This window comes from Primulina eburnea, chromosome 10 (genome assembly GCF_022965805.1).
Source record: "Primulina eburnea isolate SZY01 chromosome 10, ASM2296580v1, whole genome shotgun sequence".
Taxonomy (NCBI): domain Eukaryota; kingdom Viridiplantae; phylum Streptophyta; class Magnoliopsida; order Lamiales; family Gesneriaceae; genus Primulina; species Primulina eburnea.
The window spans coordinates 3,314,912-3,337,824 of NC_133110.1; the positions used below are offsets into that span (position 1 = coordinate 3,314,912).

The 22,913-nt window shown below is 35.0% G+C and overlaps 3 long non-coding RNA genes and 1 pseudogene across 7 annotated transcripts; 3 read left to right on the plus strand and 1 right to left on the minus strand.

Annotated features, from left to right (window-relative positions):
* Window positions 1–6,031: 6,031 nt before the first annotated feature.
* Window positions 6,032–6,929, plus strand: LOC140803576 (uncharacterized). Its single transcript, XR_012111907.1, has 3 exons — window positions 6,032–6,135; window positions 6,489–6,546; window positions 6,670–6,929. It is a non-coding gene; the product is annotated as an uncharacterized lncRNA (long non-coding RNA).
* Window positions 6,929–7,452, plus strand: LOC140803577 (uncharacterized). Its single transcript, XR_012111908.1, has 2 exons — window positions 6,929–6,958; window positions 7,168–7,452. It is a non-coding gene; the product is annotated as an uncharacterized lncRNA (long non-coding RNA).
* A 1,177-nt stretch (window positions 7,453–8,629) lies between these two features.
* LOC140803690 (probable aquaporin PIP2-5) lies at window positions 8,630–15,221 on the plus strand (annotated as a pseudogene).
* Window positions 15,222–17,133: 1,912 nt separating this feature from the next.
* On the minus strand, window positions 17,134–18,747 carry LOC140842555 (uncharacterized). 5 transcript variants are annotated; one of them, XR_012120437.1, is made up of 7 exons: window positions 18,631–18,747; window positions 18,506–18,542; window positions 17,888–17,974; window positions 17,676–17,714; window positions 17,528–17,563; window positions 17,361–17,412; window positions 17,134–17,203 (listed from the first exon to the last, which is right to left on the minus strand). It is a non-coding gene; the product is annotated as an uncharacterized lncRNA (long non-coding RNA). The 5 variants fall into 5 exon arrangements; XR_012120436.1 differs by having other exon boundaries at window positions 17,378–17,412; window positions 17,528–17,714; XR_012120435.1 differs by having other exon boundaries at window positions 17,528–17,714.
* Between the last annotated feature and the right edge of the window lie 4,166 nt (window positions 18,748–22,913).

Here is a 22,913-nt window from a genome sequence, read left to right on the forward strand (position 1 = left end):
TATTTTAAAAAATCACGGCCACTCATTCTCGTTTCTCCTCATACGTTGTTAGATTAATTTGGTAAAAAAATAAAAAATTTAGATGGTTTTTTTTGTTAGTTTTGTGTCATGTAATTTGAGTTTTTTTAGTTTTTGGTCTGATTTAATTTACTATCAAAGTCCACTGATTTATTATTTTTTATTTTAGTCCAGTTTCATTAAATTATTAATATATACATGACATCAAAAAATATTGACATATAATCAGAAATTGATTATATGATTATGGACATTCTCACCGTATAGTAACCTATATTATGACAAAGAAACGGCAAACGAATGAGTCACGATACCAAAAATTAATTTCCCTTAAACATATAAAATGTACTGTCCCGTTTAAGTAAGTTAGCCTTATAAATTGTTTTTAACATTTATAATATGATATCTTTCATCGTCAAAATAAAAAAGTGTCTTCTTCATCAAATTCATGTTAAAGCATAACTCACCCCACCCCCATCCCATTGTAAAATCTCAAAAGGGAAAAAATTATTTGCAGATTTAGTACAAATTAAACTTGATGAACAATTTCTTGGCATTAATTAGTATTTAGGGATTTTGGAATTAAATCAATGGTCATTTACAAAAATACACTATAAATATAAATAATTAACCAAAAATTTAATTATTTACTTTATCAAATCCCCAGAGCCCGACATATGAACCTGACAAGTCGGAAAATATACAGTGCCATGGTAGCAAACAAATATAGAACTTGTATTCATGCATGACAAGTCAGAAAATATACAGTGTCATGGTAGCAAACAAATATAGAACTTGTATTCATGCATGTAAATCATCCATAACAAACAATAATATTGTACAATGGAAGACATATCTTTACACAATTGTATGGTATTATTTACTTTGAGCATATTAAATTTTCGATTTGAGTGTATTTTAATACACGGTGGAGAATTAATTTTTGAGGGATTTTCTATAAAAAGGTCTCCTACAAACTACCATAATAAACTATTACACTATGTTATTTTTTTTACTTTTAAATTTCAAATAAAATATTTATAGTAAAAAAATAAATACTTTATCAATGAAAAGAGTAATTTAAAGAATATTTAGAAGCTATGTTCGGTGTGGTAAGCTGGTGTTCGCCAAAAATACCCCACAAAAAACCCCTCTCAAACATGTTTTGGCAAAAGTTGATATTAATAAAAGATAAAACAAAAAAAAAACCATTATGGCTACTGATGGTCTGACGCACCTATGGGCGGGCAGAAAATGAAGCGATAAAGTGTTCCCTATCACCACTACTACTGATTTGAATCCGTTATAATTTTTTAGAAAATATTTCATTTCCTCTCGTTTTCTCTTCTTCTTCCATTGTTTTTCTGCGTGTTTTTTGCTTCGTTCATTTTCACCGAAATCGAAAATGGTTCTGCCGATCTACGTGGATATGGATCCCTCGTTTTCCCGCAACGCCTCCGCCTCGGCCGACGCAGGTGAGTGTTAGTACTGTTGTTTTTTATTTTAGAAAGTCACGGTCACTAGCTCGTTCTCATTTCTCATTAGATTAATTTCGATGATCATATTATCTGGGTTCGTCGCCCCAGCGGGGTGTTCGAGCCCAGATTGATTCCCTCTAAAATGTTGGCCATTTTCTGGCTTGTTTATGGGGGGACAAAATACTGGTATCATCGTAAAGAAAAGAAAGAAATAATGGAGTTTAGAAAATGGGTAAAAGGCGGTGTTGAAGACCTCATTCAAGGTCTCGGACAGGCGGAGGGAGAACTAAAAGAGACATATAATCAGCTCACGGAGACTAATCAACAGTTGAAAAAGGTCAATAAACATTTGACACTCCAAGAGGCAAGAAATTCGAAGGTAAAAAGCTGGATCCAAAGCATTGTGGCCTGGGTTTATTGAGGTAAATTTGTTGTTGATTGCTACAATTTTCAAAACCGTTTTCTTGGTTTCTTTTTTCACATTTACATATGCACGTATTTCCTTAATGTGGGGGGTGGAATTTACAAGAGTTAACTGGTGTGAAGTTGATTAAGTAAACAGTATTCCTGAAAACATTAAGCACAGTGCTTGCTTGATTAATCTTTCTCGTATAGTTGTTATTGCAGAGGAATTTCAATCATTCCTGCTTTTATCGTAGGAATTTATTCAGTTCATTAACTCTTCTTTCTTCGCTTTTAAATATATACGTCGGACTTTTGGATGGTGTTGTGGAACGTGAGTTATTTTGTTTCATGGGTTGGGTACGTATGAACTATGGCTCGTTATGTGTGTGCATTTCTATGGGATTCGGTTTGTGTTTAGATAAAAATTTGAACCAAACTGTGTGTAAAATAAAAAATATTTTTATATCAAAGAAAAATCTCGCTACTTAAAAAAATTATTACGATGTTATCGATTTGGATCGGTTTATGTTCATCTATTATAGTCATTCATATTCATAGATAACTAAAATATTATGCCCTTATATGGTAAAAGCACAAAAAAAAATTATACTATTTTTGTAAATCATAAAAGAAAGAAGAGATGAATAAAAAAAATCAAAAGAATCAATATATGCAATTTTTATAGACCTCAATCACCAGAAAAATAACATACATACGTTACTCAATCACCGACGCAAGTGAGTGTTATTTTTGTTGTTTATTTTAAAAAATCACGGCCACTCATTCTCATTCTCATCATACGTTGTTAGATTAATTTTGGTAGTCACGTTATCTGGGGTTCGTAGCCCCAACGGGTTGTTCGAGCCCAGATTTATACCATATAAAATATTGGCTTTCTTCTGGCTTGCCTTGGGTGGGACTAGATACTGGTACCATCGTAAACGTAAAAAAGAAATGGAGGAGTTTAGAAAATGGTTCAAAGGCTACGCTGTTGGGCAGAAAATGGAGCGATAAAACTGTTCACTGTCACCACCAGATATACTTACAAATCCACTATAATTTTTTTAGAAACATCTTCATTTCTTCTGGTTTTCTATTCTTCTTTCATTGTTTCTTCCTATTTGCTGCACTTTCCATCGTTGTTTGCGATGAGCTTCCACCAAAATCAATTCCATAATAATGCATGGGTCTACGGACCGATGAGAATATGGATACCTCGTTTCTCCACTACGCCTCCACCTCCAATGCAGTTGAGTGTTATTTATGTTGTTTATTTTAAAAAATCACGGCCACTCATTCTTGTTTCTCGTCATACGTTGTTAGATAATTTTGGTGATCACATCATATAGGTTCGTCGCCCCAACGGGTTGTTCGAGCCTAGATTTATACCCTATAAAATGTTGGCTTTCTCCTGGCTTGCCTCGGGTGGGACTACATACTGGTACCATCGTAAACGTAAGAAGGAAATGCAGGAGTTTAAAAAATGGGTCAAAAGCTACGTTGTTGGGCAGAAAATGGAGCGATAAAACTGTTCACTATCACCACCGTATGTACTACTGAATCCACTATAATTATTTTAGAAACATCTTCATTTCTTCTGGTTTTCTATTCTTCTTTCATTGTTTCTTCTTATTTGCTACACTTTCCATCGTTGTTTGCGATGAGCTTCCACCGAAATCAATTCCATAGTAATACATGGGTCTACGGACCGATGGGAATATGGATACCTCGTTTCTCCACCACGCATCCCCCCCCCCCCCCCCCCCCGCCTACGCGGCTGACGTAGGTGAGCTTTATTTATAATGTTTATTTTAAAAAATCACGGTCACTCATTCTCGTTTCTCATCATACGTTGTTAGATTAATTTTGGTGATCACATTATCTGGGTTCGTCGCCCCAACGGGTTGTTCGAGCCCAGATTTGTACCATATAAAATGTTGACTTTCTTCTGGCTTGCCTTGGGTGGGACTAGATACCGGTACCATCGTAAACGTAAAAAAGAAATGGAGGAGTTTATAAATGGTTCAAAGGCTACGCTGTTGGGCAGAAAATGGAGCAATAAAACTGTTCACTATCACCACCGGATGTACTACTGATTTGAAAATTAATCCAATATAATTTTTTGAAATATCTTCATTTCTTCTGGTTTTCTATTGTTCTTTCATTGTTTCTTCTTATTTGCTGCACTATCCATCGTTCTTTGCGATTAGCTTCCACCAAAATCAATTCCATAGTAATACATGGGTCTACGGACCGATGAAAATATGGATACCTCGTTTCTCCACCACTCCTATGCCGCCGACGCATGTGAGTGTTATTTATGTTGTTTATTTTAAAAAATCAAGGCCACTTATTCTCGTTTCTCATCATACGTTGTTAGATTAATTTTGGTGATCACATTATCTAGGTTCGACGCTCCAGCGGGTTGTTCGAGCCCAGATTTATTTTCTATAAAATGTTGGCTTTCTTCTGTCTTGCCTTGGGTGGGACTAGATACGGATACCATCGTAAACGTAAAAAGGAAATGGAGGAGTTTAGAAAATGGGTCAAAGGCTACGTTGTTGGGCAGAAAATGGAGCGATAAAACTGTTCACTATCACCACCGGATGTACTACTGATTTGAAAATTAATCCACTATAATTTTTTAGAAATATCTTCATTTCTTCTGGTTTTCTATTCTTCTTTCATTGTTTCTTCTTATTTGCTGCACTTTCAATCGTTCTTTGTGAAGATCTTCCATCAAAATCAATTCCATAGTAATACATGGATCTACAGACCGATGGGAATATGGATACCTCGTTTCTCCACAACGCCTACGCCGCCGACGCCGGTGAGTGTTATTTATGTTGTTTATTTTAAAAAATCACGGCCACTCATTCTCATTTCTCCTCATACGTTGTTAGATTAATTTGGTAAAAAAATAAAAAATTTAGATGGTTTTTTTTGTTAGTTTTGTGTCATGTAATTTGAGTTTTTTTAGTTTTTGGTCTGATTTAATTTACTATCAAAGTCCACTGATTTATTATTTTTTATTTTAGTCCAGTTTCATTAAATTATTAATATATACATGACATCAAAAAATATTGACATATAATCAGAAATTGATTATATGATTATGGACATTCTCACCGTATAGTAACCTATATTATGACAAAGAAACGGCAAACGAATGAGTCACGATACCAAAAATTAATTTCCCTTAAACATATAAAATGTACTGTCCCGTTTAAGTAAGTTAGCCTTATAAATTGTTTTTAACATTTATAATATGATATCTTTCATCGTCAAAATAAAAAAGTGTCTTCTTCATCAAATTCATGTTAAAGCATAACTCGCCCCACCCCCATCCCATTGTAAAATCTCAAAAGGGAAAAAATTATTTGCAGATTTAGTACAAATTAAACTTGATGAACAATTTCTTGGCATTAATTAGTATTTAGGGATTTTGGAATTAAATCAATGGTCATTTACAAAAATACACTATAAATATAAATACCAGTTTGAGTATTCAGTTCATTGAATTCACTATATTATTTTTCAGCATCACCCTTAGCTACTCTCTATCCATATCCTCAGTCTTTGACTTGAGCGTCGGAGAGACTACGCCAGGACACCCTCCTGAATCGGACTCTAAATTCCCCGTGAATATCATACGCAAACAACATATTGAGATACTTTTTTTGAAAAGAAAGTAGAAAATAATAGTATAGATTGTGGATCTTGATCTTGAATGCATTTTTACAAAAGAAAATATGCCCAAGTCCAAAAAACAATTAACATATAAAACCAAACACACAGTCAAGCAAGAAACTGATTTCTTCTATTTTAAGATGTTTCAAATCCTCCCCGTATACTTTAGCAGCCAATGCAATAGAAGATTAACACGTCCAAACAATCTCAAAACCAAAATTTCATGTTTTCTCATACAGTGAACTCGAAACTGCGACTCGGGGTTCAAGAACAAGATTGGTGAGGGAGGTTTTGGGTCTGTTTCCAAGGTAAACTTTAAGATCTTTATTATTTTCCGTTCATGGAAGCAAAAATTAGCTCTCTCATCAAATTTTAAATATTTCATGAACCAAAACTCACTAAACATGTTCAAAATATGGCTCGGCCCGAATCAAGTGGGCCCATCTATCTTCTTCAAAGGCCCCGCAGATTCCAGACACTTACCCTAGACTCGCTCCTCTTCTCTCCCCCGACCACCTGAAGATGAGACTGTTCAGGCATCCTGGTAAGCGAAATTCTGTTTTAATCTTCCATTGATTTTTCTTTTTCTTTTTATTTTTTTAGATTGAAATGGAAAACGTCAACTTTGTAGAATTAATTAGCGAACCTTAATATTTGATTTTGATTTAAGGTTCGATATTGAAGCTTCATGGTTCTTGATAATTCTTGATAGCTATAGGTTCTCTCGTAGATGAAATTGAAATCATGAAACCTTGGTAAGAAGATATGCAAAATTATGCTGCATCCTCCGATTGATTTTTCTGTGTATCCTCCTATTTTCTACTGCCATTTAGTTTCCACTTCTTTGTGTTTTCCCCTCAATTTCATTCTTCTTAAAACATCTTCTATCGATTCCAGGATTTGCTTCAGGTGGCTTCACTGCATGTGCTGTTTTCACTCTCTATGAAATTGTAAGGTTGGCTATACTGTAAATATTATGTTTAAAAAAAAAATTTGTTGCACAATATAATCTAGTTTTGAAAAAGATTTGCTCTACGAGTTCTAATACACAGAGTTATTTTTTTTAATTTATTTATAGAGACACGGTAGTCGAACATGAAGCCAAAAAGAGAGCTATCAGGTTACAATTTTAACTACTTTTGTCATAGTTAATTAATAGCAGATACATATTCATTACCATACTTTTTAGCCTGGCTTTGTCCCTTCTCTGTGATGTGGTTAAAATATTTTACACGATCTTTTGAAAAAGACTTCCAATGTTTTGTTGAAGTTATAATATATCTTCCCACCACTGTTTTTTCTCACAAATTTTTCATCTATTTCCTTTTAGCTTACTTAGAGTTTGAGAAATCCCATGGACTCAGAAGGTATGGTGCATACATAACTTTTCTCATTTTTTTCTCAAATGTTACCTGTACATGATCTTGAATCTGCCTTAAAATTATCCCCAACGCAATTTTTCTTGCATCATCGAGTCTCCCGAATTCTATATGATGTGGTTTCGTTAGTGTGACCTCTTGTTTTTATTTTGACTGGGACTCAAAGATTTGATGAGGCCATTGATGTGTTTTAACAGCTGCAAATATCATATTTTGTTCACTGAGTTTTCTACAATACGAAGTTCGGAGATATGTAGTTAGCCTCTCCTTTCAAATCAATTGTAATGTGTATCTTTCATTATTTTAGCCTAGAAATGAAACCAACGAGGGTATCTCCATCGTTGGGTGCGAAGTCATGCACACTTCTTGTTTAATTTTGTATCAAACATCAGATGCTAGCAGGTGTGTTTGATTTTGCACTATTTAATGATGGTTTGGCTTCCTTTGTGTTTTAGAATGAAAGCAAAACCTCCGTCTGATACTGTGACGCCTGCATATGAATTGTGCGTGATCTTACTTACTCGGAAACTTGCATTGAATTGAAATTATCTCCACAAGAATCTGAATTCTTCTTTGGGTATGCTAGCGAAATTTCACAATACATAGCTTTTTTGGGAAAATTGCATTTCCACTACGCCTCCGCCTCCGCCTATGCCGCCGACACATGTGAGTGTTATTTATTATGTTTATTTTAAAAAATCAAGGCCACTCATTCTCGTTTCTCATCATACGTTCTTAGATTAATTTTGGTGATCACATTATCTAGGTTCGTCGTCCCAACGGGTTGTTCGAGCCAATATTTATACACTATAAAATGTTGGCTTTCTTCTGGCTTGCCTTGGGTAGGACTACATACTGGTACCATCGTAAACGTAAGAAGGAAATGGAGGAGTATAGAAAATGGGTCAAAGGCTACGCTGTTGGGCAGAAAATGGAGCGATAAAACTGTACATTATCACCACCGGATGTACTACTGATTTGAAAATTAATCCACTATAATTTTTTCATAAATATCTTCATTTCTTCTGGTTTTATATTTTTCTTTCATTGTTTTTCTTATTTGCCGCACTTTCAATCGTTCTTTGCCATGAGCTTCCACCAAAATAAATTCCATAGTAATACTTGGGTCTACGGACCTATGGGAATATGGATACCTCGTTTCTCCACCACGCCCCCCCACTCCCTACGCTGCCGACACAAGTGAGTGTTATTTAAGTTGTTTATTTTAAAAAATCACAGGCCACTCATTCTCGTTTCTCATCATACGTTGTTAGATTAATTTTGGTGATCACATTATCTGAGTTCGTCGCCCCAACGGGTTGTTCGAGCCTAGATTTATACCCTATAAAATGTTGGCTTTCTTCTTGCTTGCCTTGGATGAGACTACATACTGGTACCATCGTAAACGTAATAATGAAATGGAGGAGTTTAAAAAATGGGTCAAAGGTTACTATGTTGGGCAGAAAATAGAGCGATAAAACTGTTTACTATCACCACCGGATGTACTACTGATTTGAAAATTAATCCACTATAATTTTTTTTAGAAACATCTTCATTTCTTCTGGTTTTCTATTCTTCTTTCATTGTTTCTTCTTATTTGCAGCACTGTCCATCGTTCTTTGCGATGAGCTTCCACCAAAATCAATTCCATAGTAACACATGGGTCTCCGGAACGATGAGAATATGGATACCTCGTTTCTCCGCCTCCGCCTAAGCCGCCGACGCAGGTGAGTGATATTTATGTTGTTTATTTTAAAAAATCACAGCCACTCATTCTCGTTTCTCATCATACGTTGTTAGATTAATTTTGGTGATCACATTATCTGGGTTCGTCGCCCCAACGTGTTTTTTAAGCCCAGATTTATACCATATAAAATGTTGGTTTTCTTCTTGCTTACCTCCGGTGGGACTAGATACTGGTACCATATAAAATGTTGGTTTTCTTCTTGATTTTTTAAAATAAACATAATAAATAACACTCACATGTGTCGGAGGCGTAGTGGAGAGGGGGGAATGGTAGAGAAACGAGGTATCCATATTCCCATAGGTCCGTAGACTCATGTATTACGATGTAATTGATTTTGGTGGAAGCTCATGGCAAAGAACGATTGAAAGTGCAGCAAATAAGAGGAAACAATGAAAGAAGAATAGAAAACCAGAAGAAATGAAGATATTTCTGAAAAAATTATAGTGGATTAATTTTCAAATCAGTAGTACATCCGGTGGTGATAGTGAAAAGTTTTATCGCTCCATTTTCTGCCCAACAGCGTAGCCTTTGACCTATTTTCTAAACTCCTCCATTTCCTTCTTACGTTTACGATGGTACCAGTATCTAGTCCCACCCAAGGCAAGCTAGAAAGAAAGCCAACATTTTATATGGTATAAATCTAGGCTCGAACAACCCGTTGGGGCGACGAGCCTTGATAATGTGATCACCGAAATTAATCTAACAACGTATGATGAGAAACGAGAATGAGTGGCCGTGATTTTTTAAAATAAACAACATAAATAACACTCACCTGCGTCGACGGCATAGGAGTGGTGGAGAAACGAGATATCTATATTCCCATCGGTCCGTAGACCCATGTATTACAATGGAATTGATTTTGGTGTAAGCTCATCGCAAATAACGATGGAAAGTGCAGAAAATAAGAAGAAACAATGAAATAAGAATAGAAAACCAGAAGAAATGAAGATATTTCTGAAAAAATTATAATGGATTAATTTTCAAATCAGTAGTACATCCGGTGGTGATAGTGAACAGTTTTATCGCTCCATTTTCTGGCCAACAGCGTAGCCTTTGACCCATTTTCTAAACTCCTCCATTTCTTTCTTACGTTTACGACAGTATCAGTATCTAGTCCCACCCAAGGCAAGCCAGAAGAAAGCCAACATTTTATAGGGTATAAATCTAGGCTCGAACAACCCGTTGGGGCGACGAGCCCTGATAATGTGATCACCAAAATTAATCTAACAACGTATGATGAGAAACAAGAATGAGTGGCCGTGATTTTTTAAAATAAACAACATAGATTACACTCACTTTCGTCGGCAGCGTAGGGAGTGGGGGGGCGTGGTGGAGAAACGAGGTATCCATATTCCCATAGGTCCGTAGACCCGTGTATTATTATGGAATTGATTTTGGTAGAAGCTCATCGCAAAGAACGATTGAAAGTGCAGCAAATAAGAAGAAACAATGAAAGAAGAATAGAAAACCAGAAAAAATGAAGATATTTCTGAAAAAATTATAGTGGATTAATTTTCAAAGCAGTAGTACATCCGGTGGTGATAGTAAACAGTTTTATCGCTCTATTTTCTGCCCAACAGCGTAGCCTTTGACCTATTTTCTAAACTCCTCCATTTCCTTCTTACGTTTACGATGGTACCAGTATCTAGTCCCACCCAAGGCAAGCTAGAAAGAAAGCCAACATTTTATATGGTATAAATCTGGGCTCGAACAACCCGTTGGGGGCGACGAGCCCTGATAATGTGATCACCAAAATTAATCTAACAACGTATGATGAGAAACGAGAATGAGTGGCCGTGATTTTTTAAAATAAACAACATAAATAACACTCAACTGCGTCGGCGGCGTAGGAGTGGTAGAGAAACGAGATATCCATATTCCCATCGGTCCGTAGACCCATGTATTACTATGGAATTGATTTTGGTAGAAGCTCATCGCAAATAACGATGGAAAGTGCAGCAAATAAGAAGAAACAATGAAAGAAGAACAGAAAACAGAAGAAATGAAGATATTTCTGAAAAAATTATAATGGATTAATTTTCAAATCAGTAGTACATCCGATGGTGATACTGAACAGTTTTATCGCTCCATTTTCTGCCCAACAGCGTAGCCTTTGACCCATTTTCTGAATGCCTCCATTTCATTCTTACGTTTACGATGGTACCAGTATGTAGTCCCACCCAAGCCAAGATAAATATAGGCTCGAACAACTCATTGGGGCGACGAACCCAGATAATGTGATCACCAAAATTAATCAAAAAACGTATGATGAGAAACGAGAATGAGTGGCCTTGATTTTTTAAAATAAACAACATAAATAACACTCATCTGCGTCGGCAGCGTAGGCGGAGGGGGGCGTGGTGGAGAAACGAGGTATCCATATTCTCATAGGTCCGTAGACTCAAGTATTACTATGAAATTGATTTTGGTGGAAGCTCATTGCAAAGAACGATTGAAAGTGCAACAAATAAGATGAAACAATGAAAGAAGAATAGAAACCAGAAGCCATGAAGATATTTCTGAAAAAATTATATTGGATTAATTTTCAAATCAGTAGTACATCCGGTGGTGATAGTGTACAGTTTTATTGCTCCATTTTCTGCCCAACACCGTAGTCTTTGACCCATTTTCTAAACTCCTCCATTTCCTTCTTATGTTTACGATGATACCAGTATGTAGTCCCACCCAAGGCAAGGCAGAAGAAAGCCAACATTTTATATGGTATAAATCTGGGCTCGAACAACCCGTTGGGGCGACGTACCCAGATAATGTGATCACAAAATTTAATCTAACAACGTATGATGAGAAACGAGAATGTGTGGCCGTGATTTTTTAAAATAAACAACATAAATAACACTCACATGCGTCGGCAGCATAGGCGGAGGGGGGGCGTGGTGGAGATACGAAGTATCCATATTCCCATATCGTAGACCCAAGTATTACTATGGAATTTATTTTGGTGGAAGCTCATTGCAAAGAACGATGGAAAGTGCAGAAAATAAGAAAAACAATGAAAGAAGAATAGAAACCAGAAGAAATGAAGATATTTCTGAAAAAATTATAGTGGATTAATTTTCGAATCAGTAGTACATCCGATGGTGACAGTGTACAGTTTTATCGCTCCATTTTCTGCCCAACAGCGTAGCCTTTGACCCATTTTCTAAACTCCTCCATTTCCTTCTTACGTTTACGATGGTACCAGTATGTAGTTCCACCCAAGGCAAGACAGAAGAAAGCCAACATTTTATATGGTATAAATCTGGGCTCGAACAACCCGTCGGGGGCGACGTGCCCAGATAATGTGATCACCAAAATTAATCTAACAACGTATGATGAGAAATGATAATGAGTGGCCGTGATTTTTTAAAATAAACAACATAATTAACACTCACCTGCGTCGGCGGCGGAGGCGTGGTGAAGAAACGAGGTATCCATTTTCCCATCGGTCCGTAGACCCATGTATTACTATGGAATTGATTTTGGTGGAAGCTTATCGCAAAGAACGATGGAAAGTGCAACAAATAAGAAGAAATAATGAAGGAAGAATAGAAACCAGAAGAAATGAAGATATTTCTAAAAAAATTATAATGGATTAATTTTCAAATCAGCAGTACATCCGGTGGTTATAATGAACAGTTTTATCGCTCCATTTTCTTCCCAACCGCGTAGGTTCGTTAGACGCATCCGTACTAGCCATAATGTTTTATCTTTTATTAATATCAACTTTTGTGAAAACATGTTTGAGAGGGATTTTTGTGCGGTATTTTGGCGAACACTAGCTTACCACACCGAACATAGCTTCTAAATATTCTTTAAAGTACTCGTTTATTTGATAAAATATTTATTTTTACTATAATCATTTATTTTAAGTTCTATATATATATATATATATATATATATATATATCAACATAGTGTAAAAGTTTATTATGGTAGTTTGTAGGAAACCTTTTTTTAAATAGAAAATCCCTCAAAAATTAATTCTCCACAGTGTATTAAAAATACACTCGAATCGAAAATTTGATCAAGGTTAAATAAATAAATACCGACTTGCTCATAATTCAATGGGAAGGCAAATTTTAATCCAGATAATTATATCATTCTCTCCTCCTTCCCACATAAATATCCCTCGACTCCATCCCCATGCGCACTCATCGCCACTCAGAAAAACAACAAAATTCACCTGTTTTTCCATTCATTCTTTGACAAAAAACAAGGATAATTTGTACAAATAGCAAATGATGTCTAATCTAGCGCCACCGAATTCTCCTCCAGGGACTACCACGACCCGACGTCGGCTCCGATGGTCGACACAAAGGAGCTGGGGAAGTAGTTATTTTACATGGCGATAATTTTTGAGTTCATTGCTACTCTTTTGTCCTTGTACATTACTGTGTTGACTGTCACAAAAAAAAAAAAAACTTAGTGACGGTTTGTGCGACGGAATAAACCTTTGCTAATGACATTAGCGATGGTTTTCAACGACGTCGCTAAAGTTATCGTCGCTAAATATTGTGTCGGTTTCTCAAAACGTGTCGCTAATTAGCGAAGGTTTTGTGAAACTAAATCGTCGCTAAATTAGCGACGGTTTAGACAAAAATCGTCGCCCACTTAGCGACAATTTCTTCAAAAATCGTCGTTAATTAGTGACGATTGTTTTTATATTCTGTCGTTAATTGTTTCGTTTTTATAAAAAAAAATGTTGTTTTATAATTTCTTAAAATAAAATTTATTTTTAAAATTATTTATACAAATATTTAAATAATCTATTCAACTCATTTAAATTAATGATTTTCAAATTTATAAATAATGTATGAAACAATTAAATCTTCCGATAATAAGTAAACAACAAAATTGCTCAAAGAGAGAAAAATATATTACATAGATGAAGATGCGTGATAAAATGGATCGAAATGCCCAAATTTATAGACAATTTAGCGACGGTTTCTCTGACGGTACCGTCGCAATTGGCGACAGTTTATTTAAACTCTCGCTAATAGACGACGGTTTTTAAAACCGTCGTCCAGTTAAATCGGCGACGGGTTTTTGAAAAACCGTTTGCAATGTCGCTAATTGACGACGATTTATCTTAAATCGTCGCTAATCAGCGATGTTTTTTGTTATACCGTCGCTAATCATCGACGTTTTATAAAACGTCGCTAATATTTGCGATGGTTTCAATAAAACCGTCACAAATATTTTTATATGCGACGGTTTTTGTATAAACCTTCGCTAATATCTGATTTTTTTTTTTTTTTTTTGCAGCGTGTCATTGGGTACAGCAGCAAGAGCGCCGCCGATCAGTGCTGCGGCATTGACATTCTCGGAATTGGTTGGGCCTTTGGTAGCATGATCTCCATCCTTGTTTACTGCAACGCTGCATTTCCGGTTCGTGTAGGGTATAATATTTATTGCCTTACATAATTCTGATTTTTATGTAAACTAATTAAGTTTAGCAGTATTAAAAATGTTTTTCCCCAGATGTGTTGGGCTTATGTATTTTGTTGGGCTCGACTTTCAAATTTTGACATCCATTAAAAATATTATAATTTTTATATGCAATTTTTCTTAAAATTACTAATTATTTGAAATTTATGGTAAGAGAGTGTTACTTAGGAGTTGATTACATATTTAGTTATTGGCCTACTTCCAATTAGCTCGAGTTTTAGGACAAAGCATTTTCTAACAAGCTGTAAATTATCAAGAATATGTTGATTGATTGTAGTTGATGTCTGCAGGAGGGCACATCCACCCGGCGGTAACGTTCGGGTTGTCCCTGGCTCGTAAAGTGTAGCTGGTCCACGCCATTCTCTAATGGTGGCTTGATGCTTGGGAGCCATCTGCTGATGTGGGCTCGTGAAGGCTTTCCAAAAGTCCATCAATGTTCGATAAGGGGGAGGCGCCAACATTTGAACGATGGCTATAGCAAAGAACTGGTCTGGCAGCTGAGATCAACGGCACATTCGTGAATACATGATCCTTCGAACCCAAATTTTTTGTTTCGAATCTAGTTCGTCAAGTGGATTGATGTTCATGTTTTGAACTCGGCTGCAGGTTCTAGCACCACTTCCCATTGGGTTTGTCGTGTTCATGGTTCATTTGGCTGACTATCTCGATATCAGGGAACCGTATCAACCCAACCCGGAGCTTCGGATGATCAGGTATTTAACTATGTACTCGATCAGAAACCATTTAAAAGTTTGGCGATTAACAAGTTAAAGTAATCAAGAAAATGTTATAAAATACCAATTTATATTAATTTAGCACGTTCTTTATTTATGTTTTTCGAATCGACATTTTACAGTGAATTTTCTGGCTTGGACCCTTCATCGGAGCCGCCATTGCTACCATCTACCACCAGTTTATTCTAAGGGTTGGAGCAACCAAAGCTGTGGGTTCATTCAGGAGCACGAATGGAAGTAAATGTAAATCAAAGCATGTGTTATGGGTGTTAAAAGACAACCGCTTGGGAGGTAAAATGATAAATCTCGATGTATTGAATTGAATTATGGAACGTTTGTACAAGCCCCGTTATATAGGAGTCCAAAAACGTTAAAATAAAGATGCGACTTTTCTGTACGTTATCTAATTACTAACATATACTAACACGCCCCCTCCAAGCTTAGTGCTTGGAACAGAACAGGTTCTGTACACTAAGCTTGAACAAGAGAAAATAGTGTTGATCTTTACTCAATCTTTTTCTGAAGATGTCAGCTAGTTTTTGTGAGGAAGCAACATATGCAGTTTGGAGGCAACCAACTTTAATCTCGTCGCGTCGCGGATGACGTGACAATCGATGTCAATGTAATTACTAAGAGCCCAAAAACCTTAAAGCAAAAATACGACTTTTCTGCACATTAACTAATTACTAACAGATACTAACAATGGGCTACAAAATCTCTCAAACGTGTCCTTTTATTGGCTTCTCTTTTCTTGTGCTTGTTTTGGCACTTTTGAGCATCAAAATATTGTAATATGTTATCAATCAGCCAGTTTGTCAGATTAAGCACGATTGGACTCTTCAAAAGGTAGTTAATGCATAATAACACTCGTTAAATAAAAATTCTAACTTTTTTTATGCATATTTTTCAAGTTCATGAGTATTTTCATCAGATTTTTGGATACACCATGAATTTTAGTAATTTGGGATGTGAAAAAAAGTATAAGATTTAAGTCAAATTCTTCTACACTTCTGATCTCCTAATTTGTTCTAACGAAAAAAAAAATCGATTAAGATTTGTTGGCTCTACAATTAGTGAAGGAAATAGACTATCGAAAGTGAAATAAATTATTCGGTTAATGATTTTTAACTGATGAGTAATCCTCTAACATATACTAAGTTTACGATAAATCCATAAAATCAAATTCAGAAAACACTCAAGTCTCAACCAACCAATGATCACTGCTTTATATTTTTGTAGATTTTGAAATTATGAGGAATTTATTCCCAATATTATAAATGAAGAAGTGAAATATAGGGAAGTTTTCCTCGTGCAAAAGCCACACTTAGTTCGACGTCAAATTAGTTTAAGTTTAATTTCGACTCTATAAACCTTGAGGTTTAAAATTTTAAAATATATAATCGATTTAATTATATGATTTCGACGATAACAACTAAAATTCATCGTCGGTTCATAGAAAATTAACTATAATTGATACAAAAAATTGACATTTTGTCTAAAATAAATGTAAACTTTTTTAATAGCTTTCACGAGTCAATGGTAATTGTAAACCATACTAATAACAACAAAAATATGGTAAAAATATGTCCCACTAAATCCAGCCTAATGAAAACACATGACTAATCAGGATGGGTTTTGCGAGAACCTCAAAAATCCATACTGTTTTTGGAAAATGGATTTTTGTAATAACAATTTATGATAAAACTAAACTAGGTTTTTAGCAATTATAACTTGAAAAATAAATAATACTTCCTTAATTTAATTTTTTTTAAAATTCATTATTTCTTTCATTTATTACATTAATAGGGAAAATCATCATATATTCTATAATGTTATTTTAATTTTTTGCTCATAAATAAAAAAATAACAAATTTAAGGAATCGGGTTAACCCGAACCTGTTACAATCTTGACAGGCTAATTTATATCCCAACAAAAAAAATATATATCCATATATTTAACATCAAAATTAAATTCCCATTCGAATCTCAATTTTCATTCAACCAAACATAATGTAGTAGTAAAATAGTAAAAATTTTGAAAATATATAAATCAATCCCAATCGATCACATTACAACAACAACAATAATAGCTAGCCAGCCAACACATGACATACAAAATAACTCACGTTTCAATTCCAAAACAACACCATCCAAATGTCCAACATACATAAAAATATAGAAGATAAAAGTGAAGAAAAGAAAAGTTGAGGGAACTGGGTGTGAGTCCAAGTTAGAGCTTGCTACGGTTGAGTTGATTAAGATAGAAGCTTATTTCGCATTTATACCACTTGGAAACTGAAAGAAGCTGTTATTGAAGACAAAATTAAACCAACAAAAGATTGATATTTCTCAAGCTCGTTTCAGAAAGATCGATTAGAATCCACATATATGTTGAAGATCAGACAATATCGGGAAGAGAAGGAAATATATGCAAGAATGAGCGTAACTTTTTCACCACATACGAAAAAGATTCTCCAACGCGAAATTTATTATCTCTTCTCATCCACCATGTCCCTAAATCACAATTACACAAAAGACCATGTTTTTATTCATCTTACGGATACAACAGTCGGGAAAAAATTTAACAAGATAGATTAGGGCCAGATCAGCCTTATAGAATTAGCTGTACCTTTGTTTTATCATGTACACCTCGGCAAGCTTTTCCCTTAAGTTTGCGTAATTAGAAAACAATGACGAAACGATATAACAAGCAAAAAAGGGATGAAAAGTGCTTTTCATGGAAAGAAATAATACAAAAAACTATCTGTAACTCAAACCTGTATCTCTCAAGATCTAGTATCCTTTCACATCTGCTACTGTTGAAAAACGAAGCATCTATCAGAACTAAGGGACCTCAAACTTCACAAGAATTGGAAAAACTTCAAACACAAGATTACATACCAAAGTTCTTGAACCCTGCAAATATTTAGTGGGCATGTTAAAGATCATAACAAAAATAACGAAGACGACAACGAGAATAGCAAGTAACGATTGAATTACATACAATACATCAATCAGCGTCGCACGCACGAAGCCCGCGGCAAAATTTGTCTTGTATCCCGTAACAAAATGTTTTCTATGAAACATAGCCAAAAATAACAGAACGCGTTCAGATGAGAAGAAAAATAACTTCAACTCAATCATCAAAGTCTGATGCAACTGAATTGAAAGCAAAAATGAAGTAGAACTAAGCCTTATATATGTGAATGAAGAGTGCAATCATTATTATTAACTAATACAAATGGGTAGATGAAATCCTACCTGTGTGGACATTACTATCACTTCATTTAAGTGGTAAGATCTTGCTACATGTACAATTCTATCCTATCATGGGACAATGACCAATGCCCACAAAATAAATCATACAAATGTGGGTTCAGTGTTAACTAGTTAATATCCAATAACAAAAATACAAAACAAACACAAAATGATAGGGCTTGAAAGATTGCTTAATAAGCACAAACCTCAGGATGTTCATTACTGTATCTTTTAATAAAAATTCCAGTACGGGGTAACCAAGAGAAAATCAATTGCATCTCATAATATAAAAAAACAGGACGATGATAAACAACCACGTAAAGAAGAGGAGCACAATCACAAATCATACCCGAAGAACCACATTGAGAGTCCCCGGCGTGCCAACTCTGAAAAAAAAAAAAAACAGCCCAAATGATCAAATCATTAAAAAAAAATATTTAACGAAAGCAATCTTTAGGAAAAATAAAAGTATACTCGAGAAAAATAAAGGATCCGTGGTTGACAGAGGCTGCTGTCGTTGAAGGGCCGAGCAAAATGATGAATAGATTAAAGATTTAGGTTACGGGATTTGGGTTACAAGGCAGCCATTTTATCAAGCCTTGGCTTTTTTAAAAAAGAAAACACAAGTAGCCATATATCGGCCCAATATGATTCGGACCTGTCAATTGGATCATTTTTTAAACTAATCCGTGTGCGGTGTTTTAGTTGTTCTCGATTATTTCAGCCGGGTTTGAATTATGAGTAGGTGTTATATGAGAACGTCTCACGGATCATAATCTGTCAGTGAGACGGGTCAACCCTACTCATATTCACAATAAAAAATAATACTCTTAACATAAAAAGTAATACTTTTTCATGGGTGACCCAAATAAGAGAGCTGTCTCACAAATACGACCCGTGAGACCGTCTCACACAAGTTTTTGTCTTGAATTATATGGCATGGTTTACAATTTAAAGTATTAGATTTATGGAGCATTATACCGAGGGATGTAGTCAAGATTTTGTTTACACAAACTCTTATGAGATTGTTTCACGAGTCAATTTTGTTAAACGAATCTCTTATCTAACCGACAGTTGATAAAATATTATTTTTCACTGCAGAAATTGACTAGATAGACTCATCTTATAGATATAGATATAGATATAGACAATCTTTTGAATTTGATGCTTGACTTTTATATTAAAATGTCCATTGATAAGAAATCTGATGGTTTAAGTTTAAGATATATGTGTCATCAGTATTTTCATTATCGGACTAGTCAACGACCTCTAAAAAACGATTCAACAGGACGGTCGGACTTGAACAATGTTATATTATATAAAAAAAAATTAGTTTATGTTAATGTCGGTTCATATTATCAACAAATAAAGAATTGATCTATTGTTCAAATTATACGAATACTTGTCCATTTTATTGATTTAAATAAAATACCAATAAATTTACATAATGAGGACAAATATAATTCTAGTTTTAGAACGATTAAATAATTAATTTTTATTTATCACAAAACACAAACCTATATATACGATTTTATTAAATTAAATTAATATTAATACTAGTTTGTACCGACCAATCAATGTGAAGCCATTTTCATCCTCGAACTTCAATGTTAACGAATATCCTAGGTCACGAGAGGCCACTCGACTGCTCGGTCACTATGACTCTCGATACCCATTTATCTATGAAATAAAAGGGTTGAACTACTACCAACAATGAGTGATGTCGATAAGGTGAATCGGGTTGAGTTTAGCGGACAATTACACTTCGTCGGGTAGATTTCGGCTCGGGACCACTGGAATTCGGATGAGAAATATACCTGGGGTGAAGAGTTTTCACACTTAAAAGAGCAAATAACGTTAGTGGAGCGCCAGAAGATTTTTCGGCATCTCTACTCCAATGCTCAAGTCAGTCAAGTGTTTATGCGAAAGAAAGTATAATGATAGAGTATGTTTTTTTGTGTAAGAACACCTGAATGCATTAATATCAAGCAAATATGGAATTATAGCAAATCTGAATGCATCTATATATAGCGATCGATTTTTCTCATTTCACACTTTTACATCTTTTGTTGCTTCTCTGACGATTTTCACATCTTCTGACTAGCCTCTCCTTAATTATTTCAAAAAATTTAAATTTTATTTTTGTTTATATTACATATATAATTATTTGGATTTTGAAATTTGTTAAAAATACTATGTAGTATTGAGGTTATATATATATATATATATATATATATATATATATATATATCTGTGTCTGTGTGTGTGTGTGTGTGTTTGTTTTGTTTGAATTTTAAAATTTGGCATATATATTTTTTATTATATATATACATATTCCTTAAAATTTAAATTCTCAATTATATTATTATTTTATTTAATATAACAGTATTCATGTACGTCCGTCCGGTTGAACCGTTATTTAAAGGTTGTTGAATGGTCCGGTTATAAAAACACCGATGACATACATATCTTAAACTTAAAATGTCAGATTTTTTATCAATGAACTTTTTGATATAAAAATCAAGCATCATAGACAAAAAATTATCTATATCCATCTTATCAATGAACTTTTTAATATAAAAATCAAGCTATCATAGACAAAAAAATTAAATATATCCATAAGATGGATCAATCTAATTCATTCATGCTGTGAAATTAATATTTTTTCAACTGTCGGGACATGTTCAATATTCGTGTAACAAAATTGACATGTGAAACAGTCTCATAAGAACTTATACAGACAAAATCCTAAATACACCCCTCGATATAATGCTCCAAAAATCTAATACTTATATTGTAAACCATGCCATATAATTCAAACAAGGCTGAAATAATGGAAAAAATTACTTGACGACATGAAACTAATAATAATAATAGTTAATCGTTTTCTTGACGACACATGTAGTCGAGTTGGGTTCCAAGAAACTACGACTAATTAATAAATGACCAAATATATGATCTTTTATAGTATTTTTACTTTCATGCATCCTAAAGCCCACCATGAAATATAAGCAAGGGTGCGGTGCCTACTAAGTTATATTTGGAGATGATCATCCTTCAATCAGCTTGATTTTGTTGGATTCCTATTCACTCTAGGACTCACGTGACTAATTAACCACAGATCCCCTCTAACCCTCACCTTCCTCGAACCATGCTCAGACCCAAACGAACCCAGCCCGAGCCCCTAACCACGCTGCAACTCTGCACGAGAACAAGAGCCGTGTGTATCCCTCCATAAGCGCCTATGAGTTTCCCACTCAACTAGGACCCTTTGCTCGAGCCACCCTCAAGCCCAGACCCTCATGACCCTCTCTGTACCACCCTGGGACACTGCCAAGACCCCACCCTATCCAAGCCTCTACCGAGCCACAAGCCCTCATAGCCGCAGGCTCCATGTGCGTGCATGGTGGAGTCCTAACTCACAAGGACTCTTTCCCAGCCGCTGATCTCGAGTCCAAACCCTGCTGGAACTCTTCCCAACCCTTGACCATGCCCAGCACGACCACCTAGTCCAGCCCTTACCGAGCCATGCATGGTGCCAATCTACCTAGCCGACCATCTTCCCATCGGCAATACTAGAAAACCCTAGGTGCATTTTCCCTTGCCATCTTCGATTCCAGCACTCTACTCTATCTTAAATTGTCCATGTTCTACCCATAAATCATCCCAAGTTGGCAGCCTAACCCTTATAAATCATAACGTTTAACAAACAAGCGTAAAATCGTCAAAACTTTATATATAATCATTCTATCGTAAAAGTAATCGAACACAAGTATTTTTCATGCAAAATAATAAAAACAAGCATATTATGGTTTGAATGATGCGTCAAAAAGGTTTGGTATGCCTTTTCATTTTAGAACGCTCGAATACGTGATCGTCAGCGGGGTACGAGGAAGGACGAATGTGTGACGATGACTCCTTGTTTTTCCTCCTCTCCTAATTTTGAAATTTAATGTTGTGTGTGTTGTGTTTGGCTGCTAGCTTTAAAAATACCCAGTCTCTCTTTTATAAATTTTATTTTGCATTATAATGGACTTAGGTTTTGGGCTTTCAAATTTAGGAGCAATTGAGCCTACTTAATATAGTTAAATTGGGACTTTTAACCCTTATTTAATTGTAAAATAAAATTTTATAAAAATTAATTTCCAATAATAATATTTTTTATCTTTTAAAAACTCCTCGTTTGCTCAAAACCGACTTTCTGGATAAAATCGAGATCGTCTCGTAAAATAATTCAAACTCTACAATTTCTAGAAAAATTTACTCAGTTTTAATTATATTAAGAAGCCTTGAAAATATTTAGTGAAAAATATTTATTTTTATCTTGGTCGTCCCCAATCCACTTTCCTCTGCCTATTATCGAATATCCGGGTAAAATCCTTCAATTTCATGAAATCATGTCATATAATCATTTAAGCATGCAATCATACGTTTAATTATATAATATGCATCAAGTAAGTATTTAAATCAATTAATAAAACAATTAAACAATTCAAATAATTTGCATACATGCGGTTTACGTGAACTGATTTTTCGAGCGTTACAGTGTTGTGTCCACACACACTGGCTCTGATACAAAATGTAACGATCCAGCCTACTTGTGAAATTGTCTGCTTTGGCTAAGGGTCATCAGGGGTTTAAAGTACGTCACAAGAGGTTGCTACACGCTCATTTAAATGTCCAGCATCTCACACGTGGTATGGCCATTATGTCAAGTAACAAACATTTGATTATATTGTATGCATGTTACTTTAATG